The 8,477-nt window shown below is 43.1% G+C and overlaps 1 protein-coding gene and 1 long non-coding RNA gene across 2 annotated transcripts in view; both read left to right on the top strand.

The window, feature by feature from the left end:
- LOC128896979 (zwei Ig domain protein zig-8) overlaps positions 1-8,477 on the top strand; it is a 174,311-nt gene that overhangs the window by 125,465 nt on the left and 40,369 nt on the right. The window lies entirely within an intron of this gene.
- The window catches only part of LOC128896790 (uncharacterized), a 6,273-nt gene continuing 757 nt past the window's right edge, over positions 2,962-8,477 (top strand). The window contains exons 1-2 of the long non-coding RNA XR_008462104.1: positions 2,962-3,203; positions 8,174-8,429. This is a non-coding gene — a long non-coding RNA (uncharacterized LOC128896790). The remainder of the gene's footprint in view (positions 3,204-8,173; positions 8,430-8,477) is intronic.

Genomic DNA, 8,477 nt, shown 5'->3' with positions numbered 1-8,477 from the left:
GGTGCGATACTATGCGTAGAATCTTGCTCTGTATCTCTATAAAACACACTCAAGTACATTTCCAATCGGGAGAAATGAATAAATAGAAACTTAACTAATAAATCTTAATAAATAGAAGCTTTTATAAAAGCGAACGTATTATATTCGAAGGTGATGTCGCGGCAGAAAGTTTGACGCGGAGAAAAATGAGATATAATAGATGGAAGGAATCGAAGGATCCCGGTCGGGAAGGAAAGCTATCCGAATGGTAGAAAATAATGAACCATTAAAGAAATATAGCGAGCAACCCGGAAGATAGCAGAGGCAGCGTCCCTTGCAGTGTGTTGTATCTCAAAAAGTTCATCCAGAGGGAGTTGCAACGGGCATCAAAAGCAGAGGAATAGGTGGGAACTCCCATTCGGTACGTCATGCACAAGAACAGAAGGAAAATATACTGGGAAACGTATTACGTATGAATGAGGCTAGGTGCTCCCGGAGCAAAATGATTCAGAAGGATCTGGCGATGGTGCTGGTGCTCGTCTCTCTTTCTCCAAGCATCTTTCGAAAGCGTCTTTTCCAAGAGCTCCTTAATAAATACCAACGTTGTTCCGTGTCTCGCGTTGTCTGGTTGAGCTTTTAAACGCGATACGAAATGGATCGAACCGAACATACTCGCGGCAAGCAGCTGCGAGCTGTCTCGTGTCGAACGTATGGTAACTTAAAATTGTAATTTAAACGTAATTTAAAATTGTCCATTCTCCCGCTCGAAATGTTTTTCTTCGTTCATTGGTAACTAATTCGAGTTGAATTCATTCCTCGAGATTGCGCTTTCGGTGTTGCATAATCGGGAAAAACGGCGAAACAATCTCCAAGCTCCGGGGACCTCGCTAATTAAACAACCTCCGATTCGTTTTCTTTTTCTTTCATATCAACGAACCGACTTTGCTCGGTGTTTCGCGTCATCGGCGACTCCCGACGATTTATTCGTTCTCATTAAGAGGAAGAAACGTCCCGCATCCGCTCGAGCCGCGTCTTCGCCGGCCGTAAACTGCATATTTCATGCTACCAGCACAGCGCACTTTTTTTTCCTGTCTAGCACGTGATTAGAATAAGTTTCCTTTCCATCGAGCCCCGGATAAACCGCATCCGATCTCCGATGCACGAAACCGCAATAATAATCCTCGAGGGGGTCGCTTCGAACGTTAGTCGCGAAAGCTTCACCCTGAGAATAGACAATCGAGCCTCTATGGCGTCGTTTCATGGACGTCGATGCATAGAAAACATCGCGAAAATCCTTTTGTCTATATTCTCGATTCGCGGAAACTCGAATGCACTGCTCGCCAAAGTAAGAACGCTTTGATACAACCGTGGAAGGAGTTCTGACAACCGTTCGCGGAGCGTCGTGAAATTTTATGACAAATACACCGTCTGGTACACTACATCCGCCAAGTTTACGTACGAAGCGACTGTCAGTTAAAATCGTACACCTACCGACTCGATCGACGCTTTCCTCACAAAACGTGGAAATCATCCTAAACGATCCAAGATCAACGTACGTATGTACATACGGGACGCCTCGCGGCGAATTGTACGGTTTAAAGAATTGTTGTTTTCGATTTTCTCAATTTTTTCGTATTTTTTAGTAACCCTCGAGAGAGGTTTCTTGATCAAGTTTGAGATTTTGTTTATCAGCGATTCAAACAATATCGAGTTTTATAAGAAACGCACTTCTTTTTTATTCGTTGCTCGTGACTTTCTTAATAATGGTCGATATTCAATTTCTTTTGTTCGACATTTTCGTCTTTAATTGGCCCTTGGTGAACAACAAATACAAACGAAATATTTGAAGTATTTTTAATCGGAATTTTACAATTTTGAGATTTTACTCGTATTTTGTTGACAATTTTCCATCTTAAACTTCTATCCATCCTTGCTAGTTTCAAGCCCGGCTAACGTAATTAATTAAACGTACGGTTGGTAAAATTATACGCGTTATACCGGATGGTATCGATTCGTCGAATTTCAATCCAATTCGCACGCTAACCGGCTTCGCGGATTAAATCTCGACTAAATTCCGGATAGATTCCGCTAAAAGTTGCGGCATACATTACTGTATTTGTGTATTTATGGAGACTTTTCTGTACCGAAGTATAGGCTAATAGAGTGATCGAAAAATATTCCATGGACACGCGGACGATTTCCGTTCAAGGTTTAGAGGTTTGTGCATTTATGGAGACTTTACTATACCCTGGTCTTTTCGCTCCGTCCTCTTTATTCGCGGTCCTTGTTTGCGTTTGACAGGCATCGGGAGATGTCTAAAAATATACGATATCCATTTTACTGTATTTGTGCATTTATGGAGACTTTTCTGAACCGAAGTATAGGCTAATAGAGCGATCAAAAAATATTCCGTCGACCCGCGATTTTCGTTCAAGGTTTAGAGGTTTGTGCATTTATGGAGACTTTACTATATCCCGGTCTTTTCGCTCCGTCCTCTTTATTCGCGGTCCTTATTTGCGTTTGACAAGTATCGGGAAATGTACAAAAATATACGATTTCCATTTTAGTGGCACAAGGTCAGGTGCGTCTAACGAGACATTACTGCATTTGTGCATTTATGGAGACTTTTCTGAACCGAAGAATAGGCTAATAGAGCGATCGAAAAATATTCCGTCGACCCGCGATTCTAGATCAAGGTTTTGAGCTTTGTGCATTTATGGAGACTTTACTATATCCTGGTGTTTTTCCTCCGTCCTTTTTTTTTATTCGCGGTCCTTATCTGACAGGCATCGGGAGATGTCAAAGAATATACGATATCCATTTTAGTGGCGCAAGGTCAGGTGCGTCTAACGAGACATTACTGTATTTGTGCATTTATGGAAACCTTTCTGTACCGAAGAATAGGCTAATAGAGTGATCGAAAAATATACCATCCACCCACGGACGACTCTCGTTCAAGGTTTAGAGGTTTGTGCATTTATGGAGACTTTACTATATCCTGGTGTTTTTTCTCCGTCCTTTTTTTTTATTCGCGGTCCTTATCTGACAGGCATCGGGAGATGTCAAAGAATATACAATATCCATTTTAGTGGCGCAAGGTCAGGTGCGTCTAACGAGACATTACTGTATTTGTGCATTTATGGAAACCTTTCTGTACCGAAGAATAGGCTAATAGAGTAATCGAAAAATATTCCATCCACCCGCGGACGACTCTCGTCCAAGAGGTTTTTGGTACTTTATAGTACCCCTCAAAAGAGGTTTCTTGATAAACTTTGAGATTTCGTTTATCACCGATTCAAACAATATCGAGTTCTAAAAGAAACGCACTTCTTTTTCATTCGTTGCTCGAGACATTCCTAATAATGGTCGAAATTCAATTTCTTTTGTTCGACATTTTCGTCTTTAATTGGCCCTTGGTGAACAAAAATACAAACAAAATATTTGAAGTGTTTTTAATCGGAATTTAACAATTTCAAGATTTCACTCGTATTTTTAAAACTGTGTCCATCCTTTGATTTTCTAGACAATTTTCCATCTTAAACTTCTGTCCATCCTTGCTAGTTTTATCAATTGTAAAGCAGATGTAATTAATGAAACGTACGGTCGGTACAATTATACGCGTTATACCGGGTGGTATCGATTCGTCGAATTTCTATCCAATTCGCGCGCTAACCGGCCTCGCAGTTTGAATCACGACTAAATTCCGGATAGATTCCGCTAAAAGTTGCGGGTTCCCCCGGCAAAATATATTTCATGCGAGCGCAAAGCGGGGGATTTTGAAAACGACGCTCGTGTTTCTCCATTTAATCACCGTAAGTGATATGAACCATAAAACTTGTTGGCCATTACTATGCTTATCCGCGGGATTTGTCCCAGCTACCACTTTCTGCATTCCTTCGTTTCCCTCTTTTTTCCTACCCGGCTCGCGAATAACTTTTCCGATTCGCGAACTTCGAATCGTAGCTTTCCCAATTACAACGCGAACCCAATCTAACAGAGTCTTCTCGAACCCAACATTTTTATCTCTTACATTTATTTATTTATTTTTTTTTTCAATCCAAGCTTTCAAATCCCTCAAAAGAGATTCAAAACAGCTAGAATTACTCGCCGATCCCACCTTTGCGAACCTCTACGAGCGAGCTCATAACGGTCAGCTCCAGAACGCTTTACACCGTCAATTAATTCGAGATTTCGATGTTCAATGCCAGAACCACGAAGAGTTATCAAAGCCAACGGAGTCCTTTAAAAAATATTCAAAGTACGTTCCTCTACCCGGACCGAGTTCGGTCAAGAAGGTTTCCAGCGTTGTTTGGCATACTTATTTCGTTCTTTCCGCGTTTCCGGCTCGTTGAAAATTACGATATTTGGACCGCGACCGGTCTCGATTCGTTAATCGATGGCACAAGTGCGATTTTAACGGCGCGTCGAAAGGGAAAATTTAATTACAAAGTAACGGTACTCGGCGAAACGGCACCGGTTTTGCTTCGTTACGTTCCATCGACCTTGTTGCTAATTACGAAATTGTAATTTCGGAATATCGAAGCAAACATCCACGCGCCGCGGCGACGACAGTAATGTACAGAGCTACGACGCGGAAACTAATTTCGCATGCGTCCCTGTGTGCGATACGCGCGTGTCCGTGCGTGTATCCATAGTTTGCGAAACCGAACGCGAGATTGTAGCTCGATACCGAAATCGCGGAATATAAAAGTTGACGATGTCGTTTGCCACTGGAAATTTCGATCCATGGACGTCCGGGGATCTGCATTTCCTTCTTAAAGCGATCGTATACGTACTTGGACTTTCTTCCGAACGAACTATCGATAAAAAACTTTATTGGACGATAGAAGACCAGCGAAATAACAGCCACGTCGACATTCGATGCTGGGAAGAGAAATTGTAAAAAGACTACTCCCCGAACCGACCGGAAACGCTTACTCGAGGAACTCGACTCGACTCTTACTGCGTGCGAGTTGACATTTCTTTCGAGAAAAGCAGAGATTCATGTCGAATAACGTCTATGCGAGTTCGCAAAAAATACCGGAATTCCATCGATTTTTCGAGAAAATCAGCCTCGGTAAAGCTTCAAGAGCTCGAACGCAACGCAACGGCGCGATTTTACCGTGAGAAGAGAATCAGGAGGCCCGAAGAGAACTCTCCCGTTGGCTGTTTAGTGGCAAACACCCAATGGCGGCCTCGTAAACCAACGCGTAACCAATAGCAATTTTACCGGAGCATTTCCTGCTGGCCGTAAAAAGAGGGCTTTAAGCGAGGCCTTCCTTTCACCCTGACCCACCGAATGCCTGCTATCCTAGGAAACCTGATTTTCTATAAAATCGCGATCGTCGATGCTATTCCCGGCGGAGGAGCCGCGCTTCTAATGAAAGCAAATTGCGACCCGAGAGTGCTGCCCGTTTCGCCGTATCACGAACATATCGCTCGGGTATCTCAGAAATTCGTCGAACACGCCCGGAAATTTACCGCGGCGAGGTTTCGTTCGTTCGATTAACTTTTAGAGATGGACGAAGATGTCGAAAAATTAGGATCTGGACGTCTTAGACGCGTACGATTTAGATTTTTATCGGACACTCGCGGAGCTTCACATACATTTCAATTACACAGTCGGAAATGTACAGGTCGGAAATGTACAGGTCGGAAATGTACAGGTCGGAAATGTACAGGTCGGAAATGTACAGGTCGGAAACTTTAAGTTACGGAGGGATCTGGAATTTGTTTATTATATGTATTATAGAGAGTCGAATCGGTGCTCAAGATCTGTTGTAGCTCGCGTGATTCGTGCTCGACTAACTCGGAGTAATAATTATTCGTGCAGGAACGATTTGTTTTAAATGGCTCGCTGTGCGAGTACTCCTAACCCTGGCTGTACCATTTAAAGCTAAACTGACGCCTTACTAAACTAGTTACGTTTAGGGTATCTGAACATAAGGTTGAGACTCGCCTGGCCTCGTCGGGGTAGAGGCTGAAGTGCGTTAGAACCGAGTGAGGTCTCGAGAAACGACCGATTCGAATTACACCGATCAAAGAACGAGAATTATTTCATCGCGCGCGCCTCGTCGTTCGGCGAATAACTGTCTTCGCGCGCTACGAATCTTTTGCCTCTTCCGTTAATGGAACCCGGACGGTCAAAGAAACTTCGTTTCGATCGGAGGGATCTTTGTCTCGTTCGGAACGGCCGTTCCGAGCAACGACCGAATCACGTTTCGCTACCGATGCCTCGTGATTCAAGACCGTCGATTGCATCGCGTGAAATAGCTCGCAAATGCCAGACGCCAGCGCGTCTAGAATAATTTATGATTTCAATAATATTCGTGTATCGCGACCGTTCGGAATGATCTCTAGTTAATTCTCTCTAGTGAAATTATTAGTTTTACTAGCGAATCGATATGGAAATTCTAGCGTACGTATTGTTATCGCCATTTAATTAAACGATATTTGCCGCGATAAATGCGTTGTTTGCGATACAAATTCGTCTACATCGGAGACGTTGGAATATAATTATTGCTCCTAGTCCTGTTGTTTGTCCATAGAAACAGTAATAATTAGCTCGTTTTGATGGTGGCCTGGGAATATTTGAATGCCTCTATTCGCGCATTGTTCGCTGTGGACGAATCCACGGAAGCGTGCGAACGTAGTTGCAGACTGTTTGTACTCCTTGGAATATCTTACACGTCCCTTGCATCCGACGTCGTGTTGCGCACATTTGTAAGGGTGCTTGTTTGCACGTTACTCGGGGAGACGTCGCGAATAATCCTATCCGCGGTGTTACGTTAATATTCGATGCTTGAATTTTCTATTGGGAACTTTTCACCGGTAATAACTCGAAGATCTCCACCTGCTTCCTCGAAACTCGTGCCCGTAGCTACAATCGTACATGTGTACGTAACTACGCCCCCTCCCCGAGGACACGCCTGTCGATAAATACAATTTGCGCGTGTCTTCCGTTCGGTGTCGCGTCGTTGAACCAGAAAATTTATAGGAACGCATAATTCCAAGCGAGCGAAGCGTCCAGAAGCACTCCTCGCGCTGGTATCTGAATGAATGCATGAACCGCGTCGTCCAAAATTTATCCTGGAATTTTTATTCGGAACGACGACTCGCGTACAATCGACCGAACGTGAAATCGAAGAGACGTGAAAATATTTGTTTTCCGAGTATTCAAATTTCTATGCCAGCAGAAGAATTATACCGAGGCGTGTTAGCAAATGTATCTGTTCTCGACCCCTGTTTGCAGTAATAATTTGATCGACTTTATTCGAGCACAATTCTGCCATCGGTTGCGAAATATTACCACTCTTTAAAGGTAAATCAAGGTAAATATCCGTGCGAAAATGTTGGTTATTAACGTAATAACGAAAAGTGGCAATTTAAAGTTTAAAGGTAACGCGAATAATGGTAAAGGTAATTTGAACGAAGGTCAACGGTCGCGAGGGAATATGAAAGAATTAATTACGGTGTGCAGTTTGAATAATTTGTAAAAAAATGTAATTCTCTGGTTTCGAATGAAAAGGTCTAAAAAATAATTGGGGTTGGTCGGTAACGGTGATATTTCAAATCTCTGACTTACGTCTCTCCACATTTATAATCGACGGTGCAAATAGAAGTTTAACGAACAGAAATGAAATTCAAACTGCTAGACTCTTTCCAGCGACCGATCGCGAGTTAAATTGGAGCACATAAAGCTGGGGCAGCAATAGAAGACGAGTAACGCCGGTTGAAATACGTGAAAAGCGGAAGGAAACTTTGGATAGCAGTTTTAAATGACGTTTGAGTAATTAAAACGTCAGGGAACCGCTCGCAAAAATACTAGGCTATGTGGCGAAAAGCGCCGGCCAGACGTACATAATTTCGAAAGGCTATCGCTCGGGACAAAAATGTTCCATCCACCCGCGGACGACTCCCGTCCAAGAGGTTTGTGCATTTATGGAGACTTTACTGTACCCTGGTCTTTTCGCTCCGTCCTCTTTATTCGCGGTTCTTATTTGCGTTTGACAGGCATCGGGAGATGTCAAAGAATATACGATGTTCATTTTAGTGGCACAAGGTCAGGTGCGTCCAACGAGACATTACTGTACTTGTGCATTTATGGAAACCTTTCTGTACCGAAAAATAGGCTAATAGAGGGGTCGAAAAATATTCCATGGACCCGCGGACGATTTCCGTTCAAGGTTTAGAGGTTTGTGCATTTATGGAGACTTTACTATATCCTGGTGTTTTTTCTCCGTCCTTTTTTTTATTCGCGGTCCTTATCTGACAGGCCTCGGGAGATGTCAAAGAATATACGATATCCATTTTAGTGGCACAAGGTCAGGTGCGTCCAACGAGACATTACTGCATTTGTGCATTTATGGAGACTTTTCTGTACAGAAGAATAGACTAATAGAGTGATCGAAAAATATTCCATCCACCCGCGGACGACTCCCGTCCAAGAGGTTTGTGCATTTATGGAGACTTTACTATATCCTGGTGTTTTTTCTCCG

This window comes from Hylaeus anthracinus, unplaced genomic scaffold, assembly GCF_026225885.1.
Source record: "Hylaeus anthracinus isolate JK02 unplaced genomic scaffold, UHH_iyHylAnth1.0_haploid 11978, whole genome shotgun sequence".
Taxonomy (NCBI): Eukaryota; Metazoa; Arthropoda; class Insecta; order Hymenoptera; family Colletidae; genus Hylaeus; species Hylaeus anthracinus.
This window is presented reverse-complemented; position numbering and strand designations above follow the sequence as displayed.